Here is a 27,903-nt window from a genome sequence, read left to right as displayed (position 1 = left end):
TAGCAGGATTGCCTGCAGTTCACTCAGAAACCATGAGTCCCACCCTCCTGGTTCATTGCAGAGACTCCCTGCTCCGCTGCTCTAAGGGAAGGGCTCCTCCCCAGTCCCCCACTCCATGTCCCTACTTGTGAGAGGCAGACACAGGATCCAACCCAGGGCTCCTGACGCTCATTGCTTGTGCCATGGCAGCTTTGATTCAATGTTGTCATCTGCTTGCACCTCCTCACTTAGGCCTTCCTAGACATTCTTCTCAACTCATCGCTACTCAATTTATAAGGAAACTGAGCTAGGAGAGATGATGACAGCATGTGCTCAAGATGACATTGCTTGCTAATCAGCTGGCTTCATGTTCCCCTTGATTATCCACATGGGCTCAGTGTAGCCTCAAGGGCCCTTAAACGAGGAAGACAAGGGGCAAGCAGAGCAATCAGGGGAATGTGTGACAGCAGTAAAAGGCACTCCGTAGAGTCACACAACATTGGTGGCCGTGAAGGTGGACAAAGGGGACCGTGAGCCAGGGAATGGGGTAATTTCTAGAAGCTGAAAAGGCCAAGAAACAGATCAGCTTCTAGAGAGGAACGCAGATCTGCCAACATCTGGATTGGAGCCTGGCAAGACCCATGTCAGGTTGCTAACCTCCAGAACTATGCGATAATAAATGTGTGTTGTGCTAAGTCACTGAATTTGGCACTGACAGCAACTGCCACACTAACAGTGTTTGCAAGAAAGGGAACACCAAAATATTTACATCCCTGAGCATCAGTCTGGGTCACAGTGAATATTTATAGAATGAATGGATAAAACGGGTGAGGGATGAGTCCATTCATATGTCCTATGGTGCTTTACCTATTTCTGTGGTGGAGGAGAACAAACACACATGGGCAGAGCGAGAGCTGCTTCTCTATCTGTATCTCTGTCTCCACTTAAATCACATCTGTACCTATGTACCTACACCTTACCGGTATCCATACCTATTTATATAGAGATATGGATAAAGAAGTAGATAAGTCAATAGACGTATGTGCGTACAAATATGTCTCTGGCACTATATGTACATTGTTTTTTTTACTTTCCACAACACTCATCACTCATATGTAGAATGTAATAAATAGTGCAAAGGATCAAAAGGGGAGGAGGGGAAACGGAATGGGAAAAAATCAGAGAGGAAGACAAACCAAGAGAGACTCCTAACTCTGGCAAACACACTGAGGGTCACTGGAAGGCAGGTGGGTGAGGGGATGGGGTAACTGGGTGATAGGCATGAAGGAGGGCACATGATGTGATGAGCACTGGGTGTTACAGGCACCTGATGAATTATTGAACTCTACATTTGAAACTAATGATGCATTATTTGTTGGCAAATCGAATTTAAATTTTCAAAAAAAAAGAAAAAAAATCCACAACAACATGGTGGAAAAATGAATTTTCCTGCATTTATTTATTTATTTTTATTCCCCCCGCCCCGCATTTATTGCTGTGAAAACTGAGACCCCCGAAAGGCCAACGGACTCAAGTTTGTGCAGTTCGTCGGAGCAGGTCGTGGGAAGGGCGCAGAACAACAGCGGAAGCTCCCTGGGCTGTTGGGCAGGGCCTCTCCCCACAGCCTCTCTCCCTGCTTCCTCTCCGCGTCACCCAAACACCATGACCCAGATCCTCAGGCTGATTTGAGTTTTGAAGAATTCTCTTTGAAAAGTTCTCACACCGGATATTTTTATAGAGACCTGGTGGAATGATTCTCACAATTGACTTGTCAGCCTTGATAGATAGATAGTGTTCTCTACAGTCCCAGCTGAAAGAGAGGGGGGGAGGTTATTTTATGTGCTGACTAAATTTGTAAGCAGGGATCTAATTAAAACATGTCAACAGCAAAACTCTGATTAAAGAATGCTGTATGAAAGTTGTGTCTACTTGAATGAATCAAGCATAAATAAAGGGAATGAAGATTTATTCCAGAGAAATAGGGAGAAAGGGTGGGGGGAGTGGAAAGAAGAGTGCCTGGTGCTGGAGTTATTTGAAGCCATGGGTATCTGCGGGCAGATTCTTATTAAAAGGTTTTGAGGATGGAAAAAAAAAATAGCACTACTTTTCCCTAAAGGTTGAGAGAGCAATAAGAGGAAAGCAATTTCTGTTTGGTGAGATCCATTTCACACACGACTCAGGGAAAGAAGAATCAGGTGTGCTGCAGAGTCACACTGGGTATGTGCTGGAAATTGCGGGCTGCCCTTGACTCCTAGAGCATCTGTCCCCAGCTGAAGCAGGTGGGGAGGGGCCAGCCCCTAAAGCGACAGCAGTGCCAGAGGACTTACCAAGGAGGCATGTTCCCACAACCCCGGCCCTCCTGTCATTCTAGAAGACCCTAAAACCCAGCTAGTGTTTACTGCTCAGTTCCGATTGTCCAGAGCTGGTGCTAGAAGCTTTCAAATGCATAGTTTAATTTAGGAAACCGTATCAGCAACCCTGTTAAGTAAGCATCACTATCCTCATTTTAAGGAAACAAGCTGAGAGAAGGTGAGCATGATGGTAGGCTCCAAAGATACCCACGCCTAATCCCTGGAACCTGTGAATATTACCCAACATGGGAGGTATGATTAGGTTAAGGATTCTAGGTGGGGAGATTCTCCTGGATTATCTGGGTGGCTCCTAAATGTAACCATAGGGTCCTTAAAGAGGGAGTTGGAGGGAGATCTGATGGTAGAGGAAATAGTGGGATGAATGCCAGAACCCGTGTTCCCCCTATGTGATCGCCCTCAGGATCTGATCCCTTCCCCTGCCCTCCCATCCCCAGAGTAGTGTCTGCGCCTTCCTAAGAATCCTATCGGCCGGTCCGCAAGACTTACCCTACTCTCTAAATGATTTTCCATCCTCTGATACCCACCTTCCCCTACTTGTTGGCTATAAAATCCCTACTTTTCCGTGTTGTATTCAGAGATGAGCCCAATCTCTCTTCCTTACTGCAAAACCCCATTTCAGTGGTCCCTATAGCTACTGAGATAATCCTAAATATAGGAGAGCCTTAGCATAAGTATCATGAATAATTTCCCTTAACCCTGGCCATGTTAGTTTCCTGTGGCTGCTGTAACAAAGTACAAACTGGGTTACAACAAAAGCACAACAAAAGTGTATTGGCTCACAGTTCTGAAGGCTACAAGTCCTAAAGCAAGGTGCTAGTAGGACACACCCCCGCTGAAATCTGTAGGGGAGAAGCTTTGCCTCCTCTGGCTTCTAGTGTTTGCCAGTGATCCTTGGCATTCCTTGGCTTGTAGATGCATCACTCTGATCTCTGCTTGTCACGTGTTCATCTTTTTCCTGCGTATCTCTGTGTCTTTTCTCTGTTTTCTTTTTCTTTTTAAGATTTTATTTATTTATTCATGAGAGATACACAGAAAGAGAGAGCAAGGCAGAGACACAGGCCGAGGGAGAAGCAGGCTCCATGCAGGGACCCTGACATGGGGCCCCATCCCATGTCTCCAGGATCACGCCCTGGGCCAAAGGCAGCACTAAACCACTGGACCACTGGGGCTGCCCTCTTCTCTGTTTTCTGTAAGGACACTTGTCATGCTGGACTAAGGGCCCACTGTACTTCTGTATGGCCTCATCTACATCTCACTCATTGCACCTGCAAAGAACCTACTTCCAAACAAGATCCTACAGAAGCACTGCATGGGGGAGTTAGAACTTCAATGCATCTTTTTGAGGACACCATTCAGCCTGTAACCCTTGCCAAAGCCATTTAGCTAGTAGATGGCAGTGATGGGCTTAAATACAGCTCTGGTTCTTTTCCCTTCACCAGACTTGATGCAGGCTCTTTGTGAATAGTGTGTCAACGAAGCTCATGGCTCTTCGGTGGCTCCCTAAGAGTTTCCAGCAGATTTCCCGGCGCTTTAAGTGTCCCAGGTACCTTCACTTGGGAATACTATTTTGCTCTACTAAGCTCAAGCTAGTGGGAGCTCTCTTTGCAAGTCACTTATTCCCATTCCAAAAGGCTTAGATGCTTTATTTTCATTCCTTTCAGCATGAAATTATTCTCCAAAGTGCAGAAGAAGGGACCTTTTATTGAAATGGATCAGTTTCTACCTGGAAATTGTGACATCTATTGCCCTTTTGGACAATCTCTGCTGTGAAATAACTATTTTTATCTTAGAGCCCATTCTTTAAAATTGTGCTGTTGACATTTTTCTTATTCATTAGTAAAAGCTCTTTCTGTATTAATCTTCTGTCATGAAAGTTGCAAATATTTCCCCCATTCTATCATAGGTCTTTGACTTTGTTTTATACTCTCTTCTCATGCAAAAGTCTTAACTCTTTTAGGATCTACGTGTATTCTTTCCTTCCTTACCTAGAGCTTTCTGTCTTGCTTGAAAAGTCCTCTCAGACCCCTTCTGACACATACGCCCTCCTAAATTTCTCACTGGTTTTGATTTCTCTGAATTGTTTTTACTGTTATGCTGAAACAGAATATGCAAATGATCAGGATATTGGTGGGTCCATTCACCATGTCAACTGTGCTAAAGTCTGTGTACTGGATCTGTGTGCTCCTGTATAATTTCTGGATTTCACAGAAGTTCCTATACTCTTGAATCCACAATATTCAACACTTAGGTGTTATTGAAACCCTGGGCAAATTGAAGTGAAATGCTCTGGGAGAGAAGAGACGGGCAATCATTGTGCTTCTCTTCTCTACTCCTACTTCCCTTTGGTAAAGCTGAAGATGCACTGTTTGATAAATCTACACAACTATATATACATACACGTGTATATATGCACATATGCCTCAGAGACTGCTACATGTTCACCAAAACACATACTTTTCCCACACCAGAGGGTTGGAGATAACCCCCATTGAAGATTTTGGCGACTGCCACATTGGTGAAATTGTGTAAAATTAGGTGTCTAACCATCTGGGGCATGTGAAGACCTGCCCTCCAGGCTATAGGGAAAGTTGTTACATCTAGAGCTCCCTACGCATAAAAGATGGGCACAGTGTTTGTTGGGACTCTTTAGATTTGGAAGACAGCACATACTACATTTGGGAGTACGGCTCCCACAGTTTATTGATAACTAGGAAGCCTGCCAGTTTTGACTGGGGCCAAAAAAGAGTACTCTGCAACAGGTTCAGGCTTCAGTAAAAATTGCTCTGATCAGGCATATCTTCTGGTGAAAGATATATTCAAGTAGATAAGGATGCTGCGTGGAGCACCTGGCAATCTCAATAAAAAGCCATGGAGCAGACCTCTAGGTTTCTGGATCAAAGATACACTTCTATCATAGATAATTATATGTTGTTCAAAAAAGCAAGTCCGGCCATGCTTCTGAATCTTAATGAAGACTGAGTGTCTGACACGGGACATCAAGTGACATTGCAACTGGAACCGTCCATCAAGAGCTAGGTATTGTCAGAGCTACCAGGTTATAAGGTTAGGCAAGCAGAGTAACAACTCATCATAAGATAAAAATGGTCCATGCTAGATCAAGCCCAGGCAGATCTGGGAGGCACAGGTGAATTATATGAATCCATGACCCAGACCCTGTCACATACCTCTGTTGCACGAGAGCCTCTCCCACCACTCACATAAATGGCCTCTTATGAGGTTCCCTATGACAGTGATGGAGAAGGAAAACCCCAGTCCAAGTTCTTAAATGGCCCGTCGCAATTTGTTAGTATGCTGACCATCCTCCAATCTCACTCAGGGATGTGTCCATGAAAGACAGAGGTAGGAAAGTATCTCCACGTATGGGGTTCTTTTTAGGTCCCTGACCAGGCAATTAAGCTATTCATTCCTATACATATCCTTTCCTCAGACTCCTTCTAGTGGATGAACAAATCAAATTTTTTCCTCCCAAACCTCCCAAACCTCTCCAGCTGTTGGCTCTCCTGGACCAGTGGTCTTAAATTCCAATAGAAGGATGCATCTGTTAAACAACATATGAAGGGCTCTACCAAGCCAATGGTTATGGTTGATGGCTAGCTAGCTTCACATGCTGATAGACCACAGCAGGGAAAATTACTTCGCTTGCAAGAACAAATGACATGAGGTGCTAGGGCTACTGCTTATACTGGGAGCAGAGGCATATAAGTTTGGAACTCAGCAGATTCACTGAGGTGCTCCTTGGGGCTTCCATGCCCACTGGTAACTGCAAGTGGAAACACATTAGCTGTGGCATGACAAAAGCATTGTAACCAGGGGCTCGGATACCTCAGTGATGAAGTTCTGAGTTAACCCACTGGGAAAGCAACTTACATCAGCAGAAATATTGGCCAAGGCAGAAAACAACCTCAAATGAGTGTTAGAGGAGGGAGATGACAAATATGCAAGAATATGCCACAATGCAGAGTCGGTGACAGAAAAAAAGTAGATTTTCTGTGTGGCGAGAGTGGATCTGAGTGGTGCATGAGGTGGACTGTAGCAGGTGCACTGCTCATGGCCTCTTTGGATGACTCAGAGGCCTACAAAGCTTTACGGAACGATCTCTTCCCTGCAAGACCTTCTGCCTTTAGCATCTGTATCTCTGTCTGAGAGCTTTCTCTGGCTACAGGAGCTTGCCAGGCTGAACCTGACTGTACATGTCAGAGAACTAATGTCCGCCAGAAGCAAGCATCAAGTGATAGTGGGCAGTAGTTAGGAAAATGTGCTCTCTATTTCAGCTCTCAAAGGATTTTCAGCAAGCTGAGCCTCAGAAGCCAGCAGTCTCAACTACTCAATTGTACATTCTTTTGTTTTTTTTTATTATTTATTATTTATTTATTTATTTATTTATTTATTTATTTATTTATTTTTTATTTATTTCTCTTAAGGCATTTATTTATTAAAACGTTCTCTGCCAAGATTTCACATTAGCTAAAATTCAAATCTGTCTTTACATTTCTCTACTGAGGACTCCACCTCGGTGTGTGACATAAAAGCACATTCTCCAGCAGTGAGTGTCACCAGCGTCCACACAGTGAGCCCCACATGGTCAGCCTCTGTGTTCCCAGGTGACCCAACTAGATGTTAATACTGCTCTGCTATGGGGTAAAAGCTCCTAACTCAAACCCATTGGAAAAAGGGGTGAAACTTCTGCAAAGTGCACTTTAAGAAGAGGTTCTGTTTGCTCATGAAAAGAAACCAGTGAGTCCTCTAAGAATAATGAAAGGGGTATTTTACAGTTAAGCACATGATTTGGAGTGAAAAATTCGGATGTCGCTCTGCTGGTCCAGGCTGTTAATACTCTTATTGTCCTCCTGTGGAGGTATCACATACCTCTGTTCATCAGGTATCACAAAGCCTTCATCTGTGGCATAGAGAATGTCCACGATCCTCTGCAATACAGGGTTGTTTTCCCCTTCGTTCTCCTGGCAAATCAATTCAATGTTTCTTAGCTTTCCAAAGTAGAAATCTCTTTCTTTCTCCAAGTCTTCGACAGTAAGTTTCAATACATTGACCTGCTGCATCAATTCAGCTGCTTCATCATCCCCATTGCCCACACCTGGATTCTTTCTCACCACACCCAGGCCAGCCTTAGGGGTTGCAGTAGTTCTGTGTGTTGCAGTGGGCCTCTGTGGAGCTGCCCTGCTAGAGCTGAGAGGTTTCTTCGGTTTGTCCAGAGCTGGAGCAACAAGGAAGAGAACCACCGCAGTTTCTTGACCTTGTCTGGCAGCTACAGGGTCATAGTCTTTTCCATCATAGTTTGCATCAAAAAACTTCTTGAACCACTGAACAAATTCAAAATTGTCCTGAAAATTTCCTTTTACTAATTTGTCCACAGGAACTGTTTTGTCAACACCCATTCACTTGAAACCTTCTTGTAGTATTTTGAAGTTCTGGATGTATTCATGCTCTAGTTTAGCCTGGAATTTCACTTTCTTCAAGGCAATGGAACCAGGGAATAGCATGTCCATAAACTGACAATAGGCAGCCCCTGAACACAACTGTTCAATCTTTGTCAGGTTCAGCTGCAGAGACTCATTGATCCAGGCCAGCATGTCATGTCGACTTAGGTTATCACTGGTGATGGACGTTGAGTGTACGTTCACTGCCATCTTCGGCTCTCGGCGGGACCACGTCCACTGCCTGTGCCCAGCTTCGGTTCTGTCTTTGTCTCGTTTCTTATTTATTTATTCATGAGGGAGGGAGTAGAGGGGAGAAGCAGAAGGAGAGGGAGAAATAGGATCTCAAGTAGACTCCCTGCTGAGCACGGGACCCAAGGCAGGGCTTGATATCACAACCCTGAGATCATAGTCTGAGCTGAAATCAAGAATCAGATGCTTAACTGACTAAGCCATCCAGGTGTCCCTCAACTGCACACTCTTTATTTTCTTTTCTTCACTCTGTCCCCCTTTCACATTCCATCACTGTGCTTCCCAGAATCTCCTTCCACATACACTCTGTGCACCAAATCCTAATCTTAAGAACTCCCAGCTAAGGCAGTCAATGGGCAATACATACTAGTTTTTTCTCCTGTACATGTTAGAGGGATTTATTCTAGCTTATTTACGATTTAGAAACAAAGACAAGTTGATGACATTTTAGATGCTATCAAATTCTAAACCCTAATAAGTATTGGAGAGGCTAAAAGAACAGAGAAGAATGAAAGTTTTGGGAAGCAAATGAGATGAGATTTAATATAGATAAATGTAAGATAATGCACCTGGGGAAAGTCATAATCAGCATTAATTTAATGTGGGAGCCTGCAATTTGTGAAACAATCATACCAACAAAAAGATGGGGATAGTAATGTGTAATAAAGTATGAATCGAGAAATGTGCTGCTCATTAGAAAGATAAAGTCGCCATCTTTCAGGGTGTAGATAAAATGTAATCAGACATGATTATGTCATTCCATGCACGACCTTTCCTGAGACAGAGCTAGAAATCAAGGTGGGTAGGTCAAGGTAGAGAAAGGAAGCAAAGTTAGGACTGAGACATGGAATCCAACTGAGTCTGTGAGGATTTCTGGGCTAATGGGGTTGAGAGCAAAAGCATATGCATTTGCTTATTTCTCTTTCATTCGATGAAGAAGGGTGTGCTGAGCAGAAGGAATTATATGAACAAATGCACAGAAATGTGTAGTAGAATAAGATGTATAACAATCACTTGCAACAACCTACCCAATATTCATGATTCCTTTCCTCCTTGATTGTCAAAGCAGGTTTGTTTGGAAGCCACAGAACCAGGTTGAGTGAGATACTCCCTTTTCCCAGCTTCCATTGCAGCTCAGCAGAGCCAGGTCACAGGTTTTGCTCCATGAGAATTAGAATTCTTTCCTCTGGTAACAATTGTTTTCCCTGATGAAAGGCAAGTAAGCACTTTCCCTCTACCCCTTTTTCTTGGCTTAAACAATGGTGGCACCCATCTTGTGATCGCAAAGGAAAGATGGAACCTCCATCCTTCAGATTTCAACCTATTCAGACAGGCTTCCCTGCCCACCTCCATGTGTACCCCATCCCACTCTATCCCTTCCTTTGTTTAATTACCTCACTGAATGTCTTCCAACCAGCAATAATTTCATTCATCTTTTAGTACACTTACTGTGTGCATGTTTCTCTCTCCCATTAAAGTATAAGCAGCAACTTGAGGCCAGGGGTGGTGTTAGGCACAGAGCAGAGCTCAATGAGCAGCCGTTGTTAAATATTCAAACTCTTAGAAGACAGGACCTCTTGTTTCTGAGCCTCCCCCCCTTCCTGGTTCAGCACTGAGGACTGGCTGTCTTGTGGGAAGCTAGGCTTTATGACTTGCCTTTGCCCCCTCACAGCTGAGGGACCTCCACGTTTCTAACCATAGAGTGAGGATGAAGGGACCTGATCATCTCCTATAGTTTTTATTTTTTTAATTTTTTTAGTTAACATATGGTGCAAAATTGGTTTCTGGAGTAGAATTCAGTGATTCATCACTTATATACAACACCTAGTGCTCATCACAAGTGCCCTTGTTAATCCCCATCTCCCTTCTAGGTCATCCTCCACCCACTTCCCTCCATCAACCCTCAGTTTCTCTATCGTTAAGAATCTCTTACAACTTGTTTCTCTCTCTCCCTTTTCTCTTTCTCCCTACCCATATGTTCATCTGTTTTCTTACTTAAATTCCACATATGAATGAGATCATATGGTATTTATCTTTTTCCGTCTGACTTATTTCACTTAGCAAAATACTCTCTGGCTCCATTTGCATCATTGCAAATGGCAAGATTTCATTCTTGTTGATGGCTGAATAATATTCATATATATATCTTCTTCATCCATTCATCAATTGATGGACATTTGGGCTCTCCAGAGTTTGACTATTGTTGATAATGTTACTATAAACATTGGGGTGCGCATACCCCTTCAAATCTGTATTTCTGTATCCTTGGGTAAATATCTAGTAGTACAATTGCTGGATCATAGGTTCTATTTTTAACTTTTTGAGGAACCTCCAAACTGTTCTCCAGAGTGGCTGCACCTGTAGGTCTTTTAAAATCAAATAACTGATACACTAGTCTCTGATATCTCTAAGATTACTTCTGGTTGTAGAGTTATTAGAATTTTTTATTATGACCACTTCCCCTCCAGCAATAATAAGTTTTACATCACAACCCACTGTGTGTTCTTAATCAGAAACAGTATTGTCTTACATTAAAGAACCAAACAAACACTAACTTGTTTTCAGGACCTATTCATGGCTGGCAACCTGAAGTTCGAAAACCTTTGAGTTAAGACATTTTGTCCCATGCAACCCCTTATTAAACTATGCCATGCTTGGAAAAATATTTTTATTAGTGATAATAATAATGATGATGATAATAAATAACACATAACAATATAATTAAGTAGTAAATCTAATGTGTGCAGTTCTTCAGAGCCCAAAGAACCCCATCACACAGAGCGTCTCATTTATTTATATTGTATCAACTCTAATGAGGGTAAACTCATTTTTCACATGCAAAAACTAGCTCAGAGGGCAATAATATGCCTAAGACCACTTTGCAAGCTACTGCTGGAGCCAGGGCTCAGACCAGGACTTTAAACAACTTGTTCAGACCTTTTTCTCCTCATTAAATGCCAATTAAAGATATGGATAATTTAGATGAATTGTATTTGTTGCTCTGCTACAGAAGCCTGCTCTTCTGCATGGCACAAACTAGACCTCCCTTAGACCCCACTCACATATCTCATATCTCCTTCGGGGCAGAATTAATCAGTCCTGGCTTTGCACTCCTGCTGCATGTTATTCTTACTTTGATTATAGCTCTTTCTAATGTCCCATTAATGTGTGCTTCCCATTTATAACTGTAATGCTTGGATATAGTGGGTGGTCATTAATTCATTTACAAAGTAACATTCATTGTACTCTGTGTTCTACATCTTGGCTGTGCTCTTGAGTACTTGCTGAATAGCAAGCTGAAATGCCTGGGAATATATTAATATTCCTCATTATCTGCCAATTTTGTGGGAGGAATCAGAATACACATTCTACAGCGAGAGTGTCAGATGATGGGGTTCTTCTAGTGGTTTGATGACTTTTGATGGGACCCATATGGATCGTGGTATCCACAGGAAATGTTACTCATCCCTGCACGTGGCTGCATAAGGAATTAACTACAGTGTTACCAGTAGAATTGTATAGTCAGGTAGACTGCAGATGGTGTGATGCTCAGTGAAGTCATCATCTGGGGACAGTGAAAGGGCAGATTTTTAATTTATGTGCTGGTGAAGACCTACAAAATGCAGGAATTATTACTCTGATACTGTTTCTTGAGCAGCAGGGATCAGATTGTATGGAGCATGCAGGGTTCTTTGAGAGAGTAGAGTGAAGGTTTGGGGGTCAGAGTGCCCTGTGTTAGGCTGTCCTTTCTTGTCCTTTCCCCCTCTTTTTTCTTCCCCCAATAATCATAGGTGTGACTCAGTGCTGGGTAAAACTACCAAGTCCTTGCTCTTCATGGAGCTTCTATTACAGTAGAAGACAGATAACAAGCATTTAAAAAAATATACAGTACTTTCAGAAAGAGATAATTACTATGCAGAATGTAGAGCAAGGTAATGGGTTAGAAGGTAACCGGGTGTAAGAAGGCGCTTCGTCAACTGGGGTGACTTCATTCTAAGAAGGCTTTCCAAGGAGCTGGCCTTGACACTACCACTTGAATGATGGGAAAGAGGAAGCTATGCACACTCATTGAGGAATAGCAATTTAGGCCGAAGGGACAGCACAGGCAAAAGCTTATGGAAATAAGCCTGGTGGGTTCAAAGAACAGAAAGGAGATCGGGTGTTGCTGGAACAGATGAGGCAAGAAGGAGAGCGATAGGAGATAAGGTCACAGGAAGACTAGGGAGCTGGTGTTGTGCACACAGACCAGCTACCTAATTCATGGTGCCTGGTACAGAACAGAAATGCAGGCGTCCTTACTCCAAAATCCCTAAAGCTTCCAAGCCAGAGATAGCAGAGCACTCAACCAACTATGGGGCCTCCTGAGCACGAAGGCACAGGTCAGACACTCATAAAGCCAACATGTGTGTAGGCTGAGAAGCCACTGAAATTGGGGGCACACTGAACAATTCGCCCCGAGTCACTGGCTGCTCTGAAGGAGGTACAGCAGGGGAGAGATGGAAACAGGGAGACCAGCTGGAGGGTAGCCCTGTCTTCCCAGGAAGGAGGTGCTTGGATCCAACCTACCATGTCTTTTGGAGGTAGAAGCTTCAGGACTGGCTGGTGGGTTGAATGGTGTTTGAGGGGCAGATGGAACCTGAGGACATCTTCTAAGTTTTTGCTCTGAGCTGTCCAGTAGATGCTGATGTCCTTCGCTGTAACGGGAAAGACCAGGGGGCAAACGGGTGGTGGAAGAAATCAGAGTCCTTTTGGAACTCATGTCAAATTCAAGATGTGTATCAGATATCCAAGTGGGGCGGGCAAGCTGGAAGCGTGGCGCAGAGGAGGGTGGTAAGGACCAGAGGTGGAATCCACTTCGGCGAACGGATGCTGTGGAGACGAGCTGTCCGAGGACGACCGCATTCCGAGCTATCCACACTCCCCACAAACACGGGAAGCACGAGCTGCCGGGTCCAGTCCTAGCTCAGCCACCCTCGTCCCTGTGCCCTGGGGTACATTTCTTGGCCTCTTTGTGTCCACAGAATAAGAACCCACATGCACATCTCCTAGTTGCGGAGACTAACAAGCATAATGTATATAATGTCCAGTGCAGAGCCTGGCACGTGGAAAGCCCCGTATGGATGGTGGCTGTGGGTAATATCCATGCAACATTCATGCAAATCAGCTTACCTATGAGATGAGATCAGTTTCCCTGAGAATATTGTGCTTATGGAAGTTTGGGATTCAAACAGAATGGGGTCAGCGCTGCAGGTGGGCAGGAAGTATTCACGACTCCCTCCCCCGACCCTTAGGAATATCAAGGATTTGACTTTCTTTAAAGGTAGACTCGGTTAAGGGGCCAGACTCTTGCATAAAAACTTCCCTTTTTTTTTCTTTCACATATTTGCTGCAGACTACCTCTGTTGTGTGCCTCGATTCTCCTTGAGTACAACCTTTGAAGGTCCCAGCTAAGAATCCAGACCACCTGGCATATTAAAATTAAGCCAGAGAGGGTTTGGCTCCAGAAAGTACAAGATGGTCAGGACTACCTGGGATCTGATGTGGAGGTGCTGATTGCATCTGAAATCTGATAGATGAGAAACTCCCCCCCCAAAAAAAGACCTCATGAACCAGGAGGAGAGGCCAGACCTGGTTTCCTGGAGAAGGCTGGGACATCCTACCTCTGCCAGCAGTGGTCCCAGCATCTCCTGCCGTCAAGGCTCTGACAGCTGTGCATGCTATCATCTTTATCTTAATTGCTTAAATTATGAAATGTACTAAAAAAGCACTGGGAATGATGAACATTCCCTCTGTCCCAATGTTTGCTTCATAAATTATTAAAAAGTAAAAGAAAAAAAAATCATAAAATGGAAGTCCCTCATTCACTCTCCTTCTCTCCCAAGGTAATCAGGATCTAAAACTTGGCATATCGTATCAAACCATGTTTTTATATTTTGACTGTACATAATAGCTCTGCAAGCAATATATATTTTTGTTTTGTGTGTATTAAAGCGTCTGCATTTTTTTTTGTGGTTTGATACCAATGAATGTTTTTGTAATTTGATTTCCTCCTTCCACGCTCTGTTAAAAAATATGTTTTGTTCATTAATTTTCACCGCTGAGTAAGTAACCCACACATACATCACAATTCATCCATTTCTGTCTTGAAGGATAAGTAGGTTCTTTTCTTCCTTCTCACCCACTGTCACACAGCGTGCTGCTCGAGCGCCCCAGCCTGAGCACTTGTGCACAGCGCCAGCATCTCCCAGGGCGCAGGGCCCACGGGGCAGGAGAGTGGAACACGCTCATCTCCATTGTCACCAAATTCCATCCGCCTGCGTTCTAAGAGGCTTCCCTAATTTATGTCACCACCAGTGACTGTGAAAGTTGTCATTCTTCCATAGTCTCACAAATATTAGCTCTTCGCTCGCCTGTGGGGTCTGTCGTTTTTGTTTGATTTCTCTGATTTCTGGTGGGATGTACCCCTTTCCAGATACCCATTTGGCCAAGTCACCTTGGCTGGCTTTTTCGTACGTACAGCCAAATGTCATTCCTAACAGAGGCAGGCCTTTTTTGGCCCACGTTAACTGGCTTTCCAGGAATCACACCGGGGCTCAAAGAGGGAACTGGGGGTGGGGGTGGGGTGGGGAGTGAAGCAGAGGGTAGCAGGTGCCTCAAAGGACAAACTTTATCAACTTCACGATTTTGCCAGGGATGCTAAGAAATGTTCCAATTCAATTTAATCCTCAGTTGTTCAAGATCAAACCAAACTATATTTCTCCAAATTTGGATCTGCTCTGCTGACCCGCGGCTCCTCCTCACTACCCCTTCCATGTGTGTGCTTGGAGGGACTCTGGGCATCTTGCCCAAAACCTTCCAGAGACTCTGTCTGGACTTAAGAGAAACCTCCATGCAGTTCAGTCCTGCAAATATTTATCAAGTGCCTACGATGAACAGCTCACTGTATTTTCCATCAAATAGGACATATTCCCTTTGAGAGGCAATTAACAAAGTGATTTTTAAAAGGAACAGATGTGTCACTGCCCACCTTTCTCTCCTGAGCAGCCCCAAACCCGAACAAGTGACAGTTTCTTCTCAGCTTCCCAGCCAGACTTGACTTTAAAGCGCCACTGACAGTCACCAGGAGGGGTCTGGGACTCTGCAGCCTTCTGCCCTGACCACATGGCCATATCCCTGCCTGGGATTCCCCTCAGGTGCCATCCTGCCTCTCTCTGCACATCATCAGGAGAGCTCCTGCCACAGACTTCAACCACATTTGGACGTTAAAAAAAACACAGATGGCATTGTGGTTTCAGGCTAATTGCAGCATATTTATTTGATAATCGATTCTCATTATGCACTCGTCAAAGGCTTATGGAAACCAGTGGTGGCTCCATCCCTATGCCTGTCAGGTCTGGTTAATAAAAATGGACACACACACACCCCTACCCCCACCCCCACCCCCCAAAAAAAACTAAAGAGAGGAAAATTGCTAGGCTAAGAGTGGTCTTGGGATCAGGAGGCAGGGGGTAAAAGGGAAAGAGCATTTCCAGGTGGTTAAGGTAAGACAGCTCCAAGCCTGATGGGCGGTACCTGCCCCTGGGAAGTTCTAGCTCTGCTTAGGGCCTGAGGCTCCCCAGATCAGAGTAGAGGAGCAGGGAAGAGGTGCCTAACCAGTCTCTGGCCTTCCCTACCCTTGACTTGGTGCCCTGCCCTAGTGAACTTCCCTACACGGGCTTTGCTCTTTGCCTTGGGGTATTGCACACACTGTGGAGCTGCTTTGACTCTGGCTCCCTCGGCTCCCTGGGCTTTTCCACCTTGCAATTGAATATAATCCAGAGGTTAAGAACATAGGCTGGAGACAGACCATGCACGTTGGATCCCAGGCCCACCCCTATTTGCCATTGTCTTGCACAGGTGGCCTGATGCTTTCCAGTCACAGTGCACAGTGACTGCCAGCAATAGTCCACCATGGCTCTGATGACAGGGTCCAACCCTCCAGATTCAGAGATGCTATTTCCTTTGTTGCTTGTTACTTTTGCTCTAGTATTTCCCACTCTTTCCTATTCAAAAAAGGACTTGAGGCATCAGCTCCTTCCAACCTGGTGTCCCACTACAGGAGGCCAGTTGATGGGAACAGAGCTTGGGCCACCATTAAAGATGCAAGCTCTTGATTCTATATTGGGTCCCCTCAATCCAGCTGTGTGACCTAATCCATCCCTGGGATCCACCTCCAGTACCTCTGAGTGTGGGATCTTGGCTTTGAGCAACTCAGATTTCTTTGTTCACCTCCTTTCCACCCCACCTTCTTCCCATTCCTTTTCTCTATCCCCACCTCATTTCCCATCCACCATCTTTGCCTGTTGAGCTCACCATAGGATTGAAATGTTTTTCCTAGCCCCACATTTGTCTGAGCCTGTGGCTTCTTCTACAACCCACAGGGAGTTTTATAATCCACCCCAGGTTCTTATCTTCCATTTTATGGGTTGACTGATTAATTTATGAATGCATTCATTCTTTATTCTTTCATCAGGTATTTATTGCTGCCATTGTCATTCAGATTGGAGGTTGGAAACCAGAAGTATTACTAATAATTAGGGGATGACTGTCTCTGGATGAGCAGGAATCCATCTAGTGCAAGAGGAAAGTCACAAAAGAAATAGCAAAACAGCTCTAAAATTTCCAAATAATTTTTATTTACATAAGTTGTCTTATACTCCCACCTTCCATGTGACTTATTTATTATAACAATTGAATTTCACCTAATCTTACGAGAGGTCACCTAACTTCCCAGGGTTGCACAGCTGTTTATTAGCAGGAGTAGGAACTACACCCAGACCCTCTGAACTCAAACTTGCACTGTCTTTCCATTAAAAGACCTGCGTACAGTTGGAAGAGCCAGGGCCACTGGCAGGCTCGCAGTGGCTCCCACTGCCATTTGAAAAGGGCAAAACCATGCAGATGTTAAAGGAAACTAACCCCCCCCACACACACACACACACACTGGTCTTCCCTCTTGCATTAGGTGAGTACAGAGTAAACCAGTTCTTGTAATCCCATGACGATTTCTTACCTCTGTATATAGATCTTGGAAGTCCCCAAGCCACCATCCTGAGCACATTGATAAATGAAGAGGTTTTACCATCAGCAGGTCACAAACAGACCAAGGGATGCAAGGAAATTGAAATCTGCAGGCAAGGATGGAGAGAGTGGATAGAGGCAGTCCAGAAGGCAGGGAAGTGCTGGGTGCAGCCTTTTTCCGACAGGCCCTGAAGAATTCTGGGCTGGTGACTATGTCCCTGCTTCTCTTCTTCACACTCCTCTGGGATAGAACCATCTGAAATGCTGCTTCTTGCTGTAGCAGCAGGAGTCCCAGTCCCCATGGAGGGTGGGCACTGGGGCCTGGGAATCCTGTCTGGGAGGTCCCTGTTTGGAGAGTCTGGAACTGTCAAGCTCCAGGGACGTTCCTGAGTCCAGCTGGCCCTGGGCTCAGCAGGCTTCCCTCCCATGTCCCTGCGCCCCCTGTCCTCAGCGCCCTCCTGCCATCCCCCTCCTCGACATTGCCACTCCCAAGACAACAGCAAGGGTGAGCCCCCAAGCAACTGCCTGTCCCCTGCTGCATTCAAAGGGGACCCTCTGAATGGACCGTGAAGGTCTTACTTCCCAATGAGAAAAGGAGGGTATGGATGAGAGAAGAGACAAATGGGGATGGAGGAGGACAAGCACTACAGAAGGTTGGACCCTGGGTTTTGCTCTGTGCTACTGATCCTGCTGGACTCCAGATCCCCATGCTCATCCTACTGGAAGTCCTTGTACATGACCTGAAGGCAAAATTGGGGCTCATTGATAGGGGAGGACAAGGAGTCCCAAGCCCCTATCATGTGCCAGAAGTTGTGCTGGGGTCATAACTGAGATTCATAGAATTCTCAGAAGAAGACTAAATCACCCCTTACTGTGCCCATTCTACAGATGAGGGAGGAAGAAGATGTGAAGCACACAAGATGGCACAGCTAGATGGTCAGCACCCAGGTCCCAGCCTCCTCCAAGTACTCATTTCAGTGTCCTCTTGTCCCAGAGCTGGGGCCCTCTGACTAGGGAATCTCCATTTGCTGAGGGCAGATTTGGGGGCTCTTTCCCCACACCAGTCCATGATGCCTCGTGCCTTCCATCATCTGCACAAGGTGCTGGAGCCTGACTGCAGGGCTGTGGGGCACAAGATGCCCAGAGGGACCTGCCCAGAGCTGTTAGTGGGTTTTGCTGCTCTGTTGTCTACTCTGAACAGAAGCCAGCAGTTGGGGTGAGAGCTTAGAGGTAGCTGCCGAGTGTACAGAGACTTGGGTGCTGGTGGGGCCAGAGAAGCCCCGCTGCGGTAAGGCAGGTGTGGGGGGTTTCTTACATATCCAAGCCTCCACAATGCAGCTGGAGTTCAGGCTCAGACTCCCACTCCCCCCAACCCAGCCCCAGCAAAGAGTGGGCACGGCCACAGGGGGCTCCAGCCACAGGCTGCAAAAGAGTTTATTTATACATTATCAACAACCACTAATCCTGAGCACTGCCTTCATACCAACTACCCACTCAGCCCCCAGACCTCTTCTGGGGAGCCAGTGTTGTCCTGTTCCCGTTATGCAGGCTGGGATGTGGAGGCTCAGAGAGGCTGAGTGACTTAACCACGACATATAACTAAAAGTAGCAGATGGAGGACACCAACCCAGACTTTCCGGGAGAGCAACCTTGCTCTCCTACAAGCCAGGTCTCCCTAAGGCTTGCAGGTTTGCTTTTGTCATCCTAGAGGTAGCCCAGAGTCCATCAGAATTAGGTGAGCATGTGAAATCGGTCATCAGCGACCATGTATTCCATAGCTCCTGGGTGGTTAGAAGTGTGCCAGGTGCTGAGGGACTCGGGGCACCAAAGACTCAGAAGGCCATGAGCCTATTCGTCAGATACTCATGTGTGGAAGCTGAGACTGAATGCAAGAGAAAAAGGAGATATTTACCAGATATATATATGCCTTGTAGGGCACTGTGGCCGGCTTGCCACCCCTCACCCCACAGGCCCCATCAGCCTTCTCCTAAAGCCACACCACCCCAATTATCAAAAAATGCTAAGTAAATGTAGCATCAGGACAAGGCTCTTGGACCCAGCTTCCTACCAGATTCAACTCCCTCATGACTTTTTCTCCTGACACAGGATGTAATGCAAGTATCTCATTGGGGAGCCCATCCAAGAAGCATTTATGGAGGAGAAAGACAGAGAAAGGAAGGAAGCCAATGCATGGTACATCAGTGAGCAATCGAAGCTGAATCTCAGAGGGGACCTCCGGGACTCAGTGTGGAATATGCCTCAGAGATGTCCCCTAGGAGGGCAAGCTTGGGCATTTACACATCAACTCCCTTGTCACTGGTGAATGCTGCTCCTGGGATCCTTCTCTTTGATCCTGTCCACCTGCCCTGTGCCTAGGAGGACCATGTTCATGGACCAGAGGATGCTCTCAGGCAGGGTCCCACATGCTAGCAACAAGGAGCCTCTGTAGGGAAGATGGGTATTGGGGATATGAATGGGGCCCCAAGAACATCTGTGGCAGTCTCCCCTGTAGAAATGCTGGAGCCACCTGGTGGGCTGCCAAAGGGAAGAGGTCCCGAGAGGCCTAAGGTATGACCATAGCTCCTCTGCTAACAAGCAGGTGATCTTGGATGGGTTACTTTCCTTCTCTCTCTCTCTTTTTTAAGGTTTATTTATTTATTTGGGAGAGAGAGAGAGAGAGAGACCACACTTGAGTGGGGGAAGGGCAGCAGGAGAGAGAATCTGAAGCAGGTTCTGCATCCAGCAGGGAACCCGATGCAGGGCTTGATCCCACAACCATGAGATCGTGACCTGAACCAAACGAAACCAGGGGTCTGACGCTTAACCGACTGAGCCAGCCAGGTGCCACTTTCCTTGTCTTCTTCAATCGCTATATCCGGAAATGCCATTTATTGCCAGAAAAGAGTCCCTGTATACATACCAGGCCTTGAGAAGAGTAAGTAAAATACTGCTTGTGAAGCGTTTGACTCCTTGAGGACGTTCGGTACAGGACAGCCATTGGTACAACTGTTCTCAAACACCGGCCAGCTCATGTCACATAAACCATAAATCACCTAGGAATTTGGAAAAGTGAAAGGGCTGTGTGGTCTGGGGGATTGTTATGGATGAGAATTGGATGAACGTTGGGACTGATATAAAATGAATACATCAACGTCACAGAGAATTCAGAGGCATGGAGTAAAACATTCCCCAAGCCCACCCCCCAGCAGGCTTCCTTACATGCATGGTCATGCCGCCATCAGCACGGCAGGCCATTTCCCGTCCCACCATCATCACCTTTACACATGGCGACATTTACCTCTTCCTTCATTGTTAGACTTTTTGAGTCTTTTCAATTGTAACAAACAGCATCAGGATGAGTGCCATCATGTATGGCACTGCTTTTTAAGTTTCAGGGTAAGTCCTAAAATTGCATTTCTAGGAAGTAGAACCACAGGGCCAAAGGGTATGAAGGTTCTGGGGACTCTATAAATCACATCAACGTGCCATACAAAAGGGTTATAATGTGTGACTACATCACCATCAAGCTATGACAGTAGTGATCTGGTCACTGCCTCTCACTCACCAGGACAGTGATAGCTTAACTAAATTAAGAAGTTCAAATGGTCACTTGGTCTCCTGTAAATTTGTTTGCTAACTACTTTTATTGAAATACAATTCAATTGCTGTACAACTCAACAATTCCAAGCGTACTACTCAATGGTTTTTAGTATCTTCTCAGAGTTGAACAACCATCACCAAAATCCATTTCAGGACATTTCATGGCCCTAAAAAGAAACTCTGTACTCTTCAAGTATCATTTTCTAATCCCTCACCTCTTCCAGCCCTAGGAAACCACAAATGTACTCTATCTAGATTCACCTATCATGGACAGCTTGTAAAAATGGAGTTATATTATGTGGGTCTTTACGAGTGGCTGCTTTCACCTGGCATGTTTTCAGATCCATTTTTAGCACTTCATTCTTTTTTTTGTATATAAAATAAGAATGCATTGTATGGATATACCATGTTGTGTTCATCAGTGGATGGGCATTTGGGTTGCTTCCACCTTTTGGCTATAGTGAATAATGTTGCCATAAATATTTATGTACAGGATTTTGTGTGGACCTGTTTTCCTGTCTCTTGGGTATACGCCCAGGGGTACAACTGCTGGGTAAGATGGTAACTCTGTTTCACTCCATGAGGAACTGCCAGGTTCCTTTTCAAAGTGGCTGCCCCATTTTACTCTCTCCAGCAGCATATGAGGATACCAATTTCTCAACATCCTTGGCAACACATTATTATTTGATTTTTTTTTAATTTTAGCCATTCTAGTGGGTGTGAAGTGGTATCTCACTGTGGTTTGATTTGCATATTCCTGATGACTAATGATATTAAGCATCCTTTCATGTGCTTATTTAACATTTGTATCTCTTTGGAGAATGTCTACTTAGTCATTTTTAATTGGATTATTTGTCTTTTTATTTTTGAATTGTGAGAGCTCTTTATATATTTGTTCTAATGTCAATTGGATTTGATAAATAGTGAGATTGTGTATTTTTCTAGGATTTATTCATCAGTTATAATAAATGAAAGAATTTGGATGAAGGCATGATAGTGAGAGTATCTTAAGTAACCCCAAGAGCAAAGGGGAAGGTATCAATGTGGACATTTGTATAAAGAGATAATCATTCAATGACTCTTTCATCTAAAAGAAAATTTTAAGCACATTTCCTTTCCAGGAATTATATTATGACATAAAATAGTGCACATGACAGAAATAGTCTCTGTCTTTTTGGAACACACTTCTGAGAGAGATTTACAAAGTAAACAATAGGTGTTTATAAGTTGGGATCTGTGCCATCCTGGAAAACAAATGGGACATAGAGTGAGGCAATCCTATAGTGAGATTTCATTTTGAAAGTGATTCAGGGTGAGTGTTCCAAACTCTGACCCTAAGAAGAACATTTGCATTATGAAGTATTCCCAGGGCAAGGCTGGTGGTGGAGTGGAGAAGGGAGCAGTGGGACAGAGATAGTAAGAAAACAAGCAAGTGAGTGAATTCAAGGAAAGTCCCAAGGAAGGAACAATGGTTCCACTAACAGGGGAGCTGTGGAAACAGTGTAGGGCATAGCTTTCCAAAACAGCAACAGAAAAGCTGAAGTATTTATACTCTGGCATCCTTCTCACTGTTAAGGGTTATGCCTGGGGTGTGTAAATGCCCAAACACTTTCAGCTCCCCTTGCATTCCAGCAAAGCAGCTTCTGGCAGACCAAGGGCAGCCTGCCAACAAAGAGACTCAGATGCTGACTGTTGGGAATGAAAGCACATTCTGGAAGCCAGTGTGCAAACAAATGATGGAGGTTTCTGATCTGAGGGGATGCGAGCACATGAGCACCATGTGTATCTACTGCAAATGGGCAGACCGAGGAAGGCTCCTCAGAGAAGGAGACACTTAAAAGATGAGAAGGAGCAGAGGAGAATCAAACCAGCAGAGGAAGCCAGGCACATGAAAGCCATTAGGTGGGCCAGACTCAGGGTTCTCCAGAAACTGAAAGAGCCATGGACAGTGGTGGATTGGGAACAGGCTTTCATAACATCTATTTCAGTCTTCCTGTTCTCCAAAGGGGAGGGGGAAGGAAGCAAAGGCTCAGAAGCCCTGAGCAACTTGCCCAGGTTCAGGTGACCAGCAAGGAACGCCCAGGGCAGACACCCGGGCTGAGGTGCAGGAGCAGTTGGGGTGGGGGGCGGGATGCAGGTTAGGACCCCCTGTCTGGGGGCTGTTAAGGATCTGGAGATGCAACTCAAACAGAGTGGTGAAAGAGAATGAGCAGGAACACCTGAACTCCAGCTCTGCCCCCCCTGACCCAGGGTGCCTCCTGTGCTTGCTACAGCTCCTTCTCGAGGCAGAAAAGCTTCTCAAGTACGTGGATGCAACTGAACAGATCCAGTTATAAATAAAGTGACAGATACCATAGCAACAGAGAAAGCAAAATGAAATACATCATCTTATTGTAAAGGGCAAAACCTATGCTATATATACAGCAAGTGAGCAACTCCCTCCTCTTTCCAGCGCTTTCCTGCACAAATACTCCACACTTCACACGTATCAGACCCGCTCCTCAAGCAAAGCAATGCTAATGCCGAATTTCTACATGTCTCCACACACATCTATTTGTGTGCACAGTGTTTAGTTATATAAAAGTGCCTATAGCTCTGTTTATAGCGACATGCATTAGATTAAAGATGCACATATTATATATCTGCAAAATACTGAATATCCCGGGGGTAGGATCTGTGGCAGATGCATTTTCCAAAGATGGCGGCAGCAACATCTTGCATCCCATGTGTTTGTCTACAATGAGACTTTGACACTCCTCTCCTTGACCCAGGAGGGTCTATGATACCCTTCCCCTTGAGTCAGAAAGGGCTTACTAGGGCTTCACCCAACAGAGTCCATGAAAGTGAAGCTGTGTGAGTTCTGCGGACAAGCTGGAAAAAAGCCAAGCAGGTTGCACCATCTTCTCTTGGGACGCTGGTTCTGGGGAAAGTCAGCCCCCACGTAAAAAGTCCAATGACCCTGAGGGCATCATGCTGGAGAGGCGAGGTATTGATGCTTCAAGTAAGAGTGTCAGCTGAACTCTAGTCACACATACTGAGATGCCAAACATGTGAGGGAAGCTATTTTGGATGCTCCAAAGCGGTGCATTCATCAGCCAAGCACCAGGAGTGACCTCAGGGGGTGCCATGGAGACAAAGAAACAGCCCGGCCCGGCCCACATTTGGGAACCACTGAATTTGTGAGAATTAATAAAATGGTTCTTGTTGAAGACACTAAGTTTGGGTTTAGATACTTACATTGCACAAGATAACTGGAACAGGCCCCAGTTATCAAAAATAATAAATATCAAAATCGGTACCATCGACCAAGTGCCCAGCCTGTGGCATGCAGAATGCTGAGACTTGATATGCATTAGATTATAGAGGCACATATTTTATATCTGCAAGATGCTAAGATACGTGGGCAAAGGTTCAGTCACGTTTCATTGCATCCTCAAGTCAACGCTGTAAAATAATGATCATCATCTCCACTTTCCAGATGAGGATGCTGAGGCTGAGAGGATTCAGGGCCATGTCCAAGGTCTTGGGCAGGAGCCAAGAGTGGGATCCAGGCACCCTCACTCCTGACTTCTAGGCTAGGTGTCTCCCTACAGAGATTTGATCGGCGTAGCCCTTCAGGCTTTTCCCGCGCAGACTTATTCACATCTTAAAATTTTTTTTCAGCGGCACCTGGGTGGCTCAGCCGGTTGAGCATCTGATTCTTGATTTTGGCTCAGGCCATGATCTGAGGGTTATGAGATTGAGCCCCGAGTTGGGCTCCACACTGAGCATGGAGTCTGCTTAAGATTCTCTCTTTCCCTCTCTCTCTGCCCTTCCCCCACTCCTCACTCTCTCAAAAAAAAAAAAAAAGAATTTTTTTTTCAGAGAAATAGCTTCTATTATGCATACTCTTACGTAACCTGCCATTCCCGGTCAACATATATCTGGGTCAATACATACAGATCTATATGACAATTGTCTGTGGCCACAGTCCAATGTGCCAGACGAGGATTTCCTAATACGTTTAATTGGTCCTTCTAGACACGGATATGAATGTCGTTTAAATTTTTGTTTTACTGTGACAGATGATGTTTTGGAGAATGGTTTTGTGCAAATATCTTTGTGCCCTCATATCATTATTTTCCTAGGACAAAGTCCTACACATCAGTGATTGAGTTCTGTAAAGGTAATGCCTCAATTTCTGAGCTTGTATTTATCCAGGCCTTTGACAAAATGGGGTCTCTCCATTGTTCTAATTTCTGCCATCAGCACCCTTCCAGCAGTGGTTGAAAATTCCTGGGGGAGCTGATCTGAGAACTACAGTGGAGACTCACTCTCCACTCTTTTCAGTGTTAAAACTCACATTTGGGAGGCCAGGTAATAGTCTACACTCCATTTCAGACTGAGTTAGGGTTGAATCCCAGCCCTGCAACCTGCCGTGTGGTAGTCCCAGATAAGTCATTCCAGCTTTCTGAACCAATTTCCTTATCTGCAAAATGGGGATACAAATAGAAGCTCCTCATAGGATTCGTGTAAGGATTTTATAGGATGGTGCCAAGAAAGCATGCAGCCTTCCATCAGATGCAAAGCTGAATTATCACACAATATTATGCTGTCAGAGAAATGACTCTCAACTTATCAATGCACAGAGCTTCTGGAGTTTTAGGAAAATAAAGGCAGTCTCTGGTTTGGAAGCAGGTGGATCAAGCAGTATCCCTGGAGTTAACTTTCCCTGTTGGCCCTCCATAATTTTTGGAACTATCACTGATACACACCAAGCTGCTCCTGGGGTAGGAGGCAGGAACCCTTCCTACCGCATCAGTTTATGATAGTTTGCAAATTGGAAAGTTACAAAATTATATGAGTTTTATTATGACGAAGTCGGGGTTTGAGGATGGCCATCATCTGTGTGAGCAAACAAAGCTTTCTCATTCGAGTCTCTGTGAACTAAACTGGAGCATCTCAGGTAAGTTCCTCTCTTGAGCAATCACACTGAGGAGCTGCAAGGGGAAACTCGAGGTGACTCGGGAAAAGCATCCCCCTTGATACTCCCGGGGGCTTTGTGTCCTCCTCACTTACTGGGGTGGTCAGCCAGGAGTACAGCTCTCATTCAGAGGGAGCTCCGGGAAGGTCTGCTCTTACCTTTATAAGCTCCCTCCACATCCTTCCCCATTTCCTTCTTCCTCCTGAGACAGTTGGTGACTGTTTAACCTTTGCCAAATAGGACCCAAAAGGTGGTTCCCTGAATTCTAGGCTAAATAATCACAGCCTATTTCTCACTCCAGATCCCATTTACACCCAATGTGTTGTCCAACGGAAACACCGAGGGGTCCTGCACTGAGATTAAGTGGTCGATATAAGGACCCTCTAAGGAAAGTGACTTAGACATCGAACCCTGCTGATGACAACCTGCCTGGGCTTACTGGGAAAGCCTTTCACAGAATGATTACAATTTCTGCCAAAATTAATTCAAACCCAAGGATCTTCCTTTTTTTTAATAAATTTATTTTTTATTGGTGTTCAATTTGCCAACATATAGAATAACACCCAGTGCTCATCCTGTCAAGTGCCCCCCTCAGTGCCCTTGGATCTTCCTAAATGTATCTTCCCATTTAAGGAGACTAAAGAGTTAACAGAACAATTATACCAATGCCAGGGTTTCTCAACCAACGACCGGACAACGACAACGTCTAGAAGCCTCATACCCTGTACAAGCTCCCAGGGCCCAGTTCCTAATTCCGACCCTGTCATCAAAGACCAGGAGCATCTCAGGAGCATCTTAGGGCAGGCAGAGAAACACTTGGTCTCTGGAAGCCAGCTAGTCTAAGCCAGTTGTGCAGATTTGTCAACTGTGAACGAAGCACTCTCACATCAGGAGGTTAATTTTGGTGCCTTGTTAACCACATCTCCCCATTCACACTCCCTTCTCTCTCAGGGGGTGGCCATTGAGCTATTTCTGTCTCCTTGTAAAGTTGAGACAGAGCAGCAGCGGTGACCTTATGCTGCAATGTTTTTTTTGCAGATGACCTCTTGAGACTCTCCCCTTCCTCAGGCTGCATTCAGATCCTCTTGAAGTCTATGCTTCCTGCCAGCGCTGGGGCGATCCTGCCTCCACGCTGCCCTGCCCTCGCCACGATGAGCGTGATCTCTGTCCAGTGCCACATACCCGAGCTTCAGTGGCTGCTGCCCCTGCCTCTGGCTATGGCATCCTATTCGTCTGTGAAGCTGGTCTTTTGTTGCAGCTGGAGAAGCATCCTCAGCAGATTCCTGAGCTGGAGATGCACTCAAGGCTTCTGGAGTTCCGACCCTGTCTGCCTCGAGAGTTCTGATCACTTTGCCTTGGCCTTGCCCCCAGAGCTTTGCTTTCCCCTGGCTCTGCAATTGTCTAGGCCTCAGTAATTCAGCAGCAGTTAGAGTTCCCTCCATTGTACTTTTCCCTGCAACCATGGCGTATGCCTCCCATGGTCCACTTTCCCTTTGCTTCTAAACTAAATTCAAAATCCCTTGGCTGAATCTTTAACGTTTTAACTTGTTTCTTAAATAGGCTCCTTTCCTTTCTGCCCCCTTGGCTGAGTCCTTTCCTTTTTCTTTTCATTTGCTGTCTTACTGACAAGAGAATTTGTTTTTCTAACACTGACTATATTTTATTGTGTGAGTATAGCACTGTAATATGGATGACATCAAGAAGAGCTGCCCCTTCCAGAAACCTCTGTGCAAATCTTAGCCATCTGTGTTCCTCTCTGCTGTACATCCCCCGCCCCCACCCCCCGCCCCAGGAATTGTTCCTCTTTCAGGCCAACCTCTAGTTCAAGCCTCAACTTCATTTCTTTCTTTTTTTTGGAAGGTTTTATTTATTTATTCTAGAAAGAGAGTATATGTGAGCAGTGGGGAGGGGCAGAGGGAGAAGGAGACTCCATGCTGATCAGGGAGCCCCACATGGGGATTGATCCCAGGACTCTGAGATCATGACTTGAGCTGAAGGCAGACGTTTAACCAACTGAGCCACCTGGGCACCCCTCCACTGCATCTCTTATGAATCACCCATCCCCCTGTCTTCTGTGGGCCCCAAGTCCCTAAATTATTCAAGTGTGCCTACTCAGAGCACAGTTTTCTACATTGCTTCCCTTGGGGCTTACTTAACAATGACAACCTTCTCAGGTAACCCCTTTCAAATCTGTCTAGACATGTGTGACCATTTGGCCTGGCTG

At 45.3% G+C, this 27,903-nt stretch overlaps 1 long non-coding RNA gene and 1 pseudogene across 8 annotated transcripts in view; both read right to left on the bottom strand.

Moving 5' to 3' along the window:
- LOC144283356 (uncharacterized) overlaps nt 1-27,903 on the bottom strand; it is an 84,415-nt gene that overhangs the window by 53,469 nt on the left and 3,043 nt on the right. For 3 of the 8 annotated variants that reach the window (XR_013351887.1, XR_013351883.1, XR_013351886.1), the window contains exon 2: nt 9,085-9,261. The exons of 1 other annotated variant lie outside the window; for it this stretch is intronic. This is a non-coding gene — a long non-coding RNA (uncharacterized LOC144283356). Of the gene's footprint in view, nt 1-1,418; nt 1,790-9,084; nt 9,262-12,622; nt 12,751-14,176; nt 14,315-19,911; nt 20,170-27,903 lie in introns of those variants that run through there. 4 more of the 8 variants (XR_013351884.1, XR_013351885.1, XR_013351882.1 and 1 more) reach the window with 4 other exon arrangements.
- LOC144282900 (microtubule-associated protein RP/EB family member 1 pseudogene) lies at nt 6,805-8,649 on the bottom strand (annotated as a pseudogene).

The sequence above is a fragment of the Canis aureus genome, chromosome 14, assembly GCF_053574225.1.
Source record: "Canis aureus isolate CA01 chromosome 14, VMU_Caureus_v.1.0, whole genome shotgun sequence".
In the NCBI taxonomy this organism is placed as follows: Eukaryota; Metazoa; Chordata; class Mammalia; order Carnivora; family Canidae; genus Canis; species Canis aureus.
This window is presented reverse-complemented; position numbering and strand designations above follow the sequence as displayed.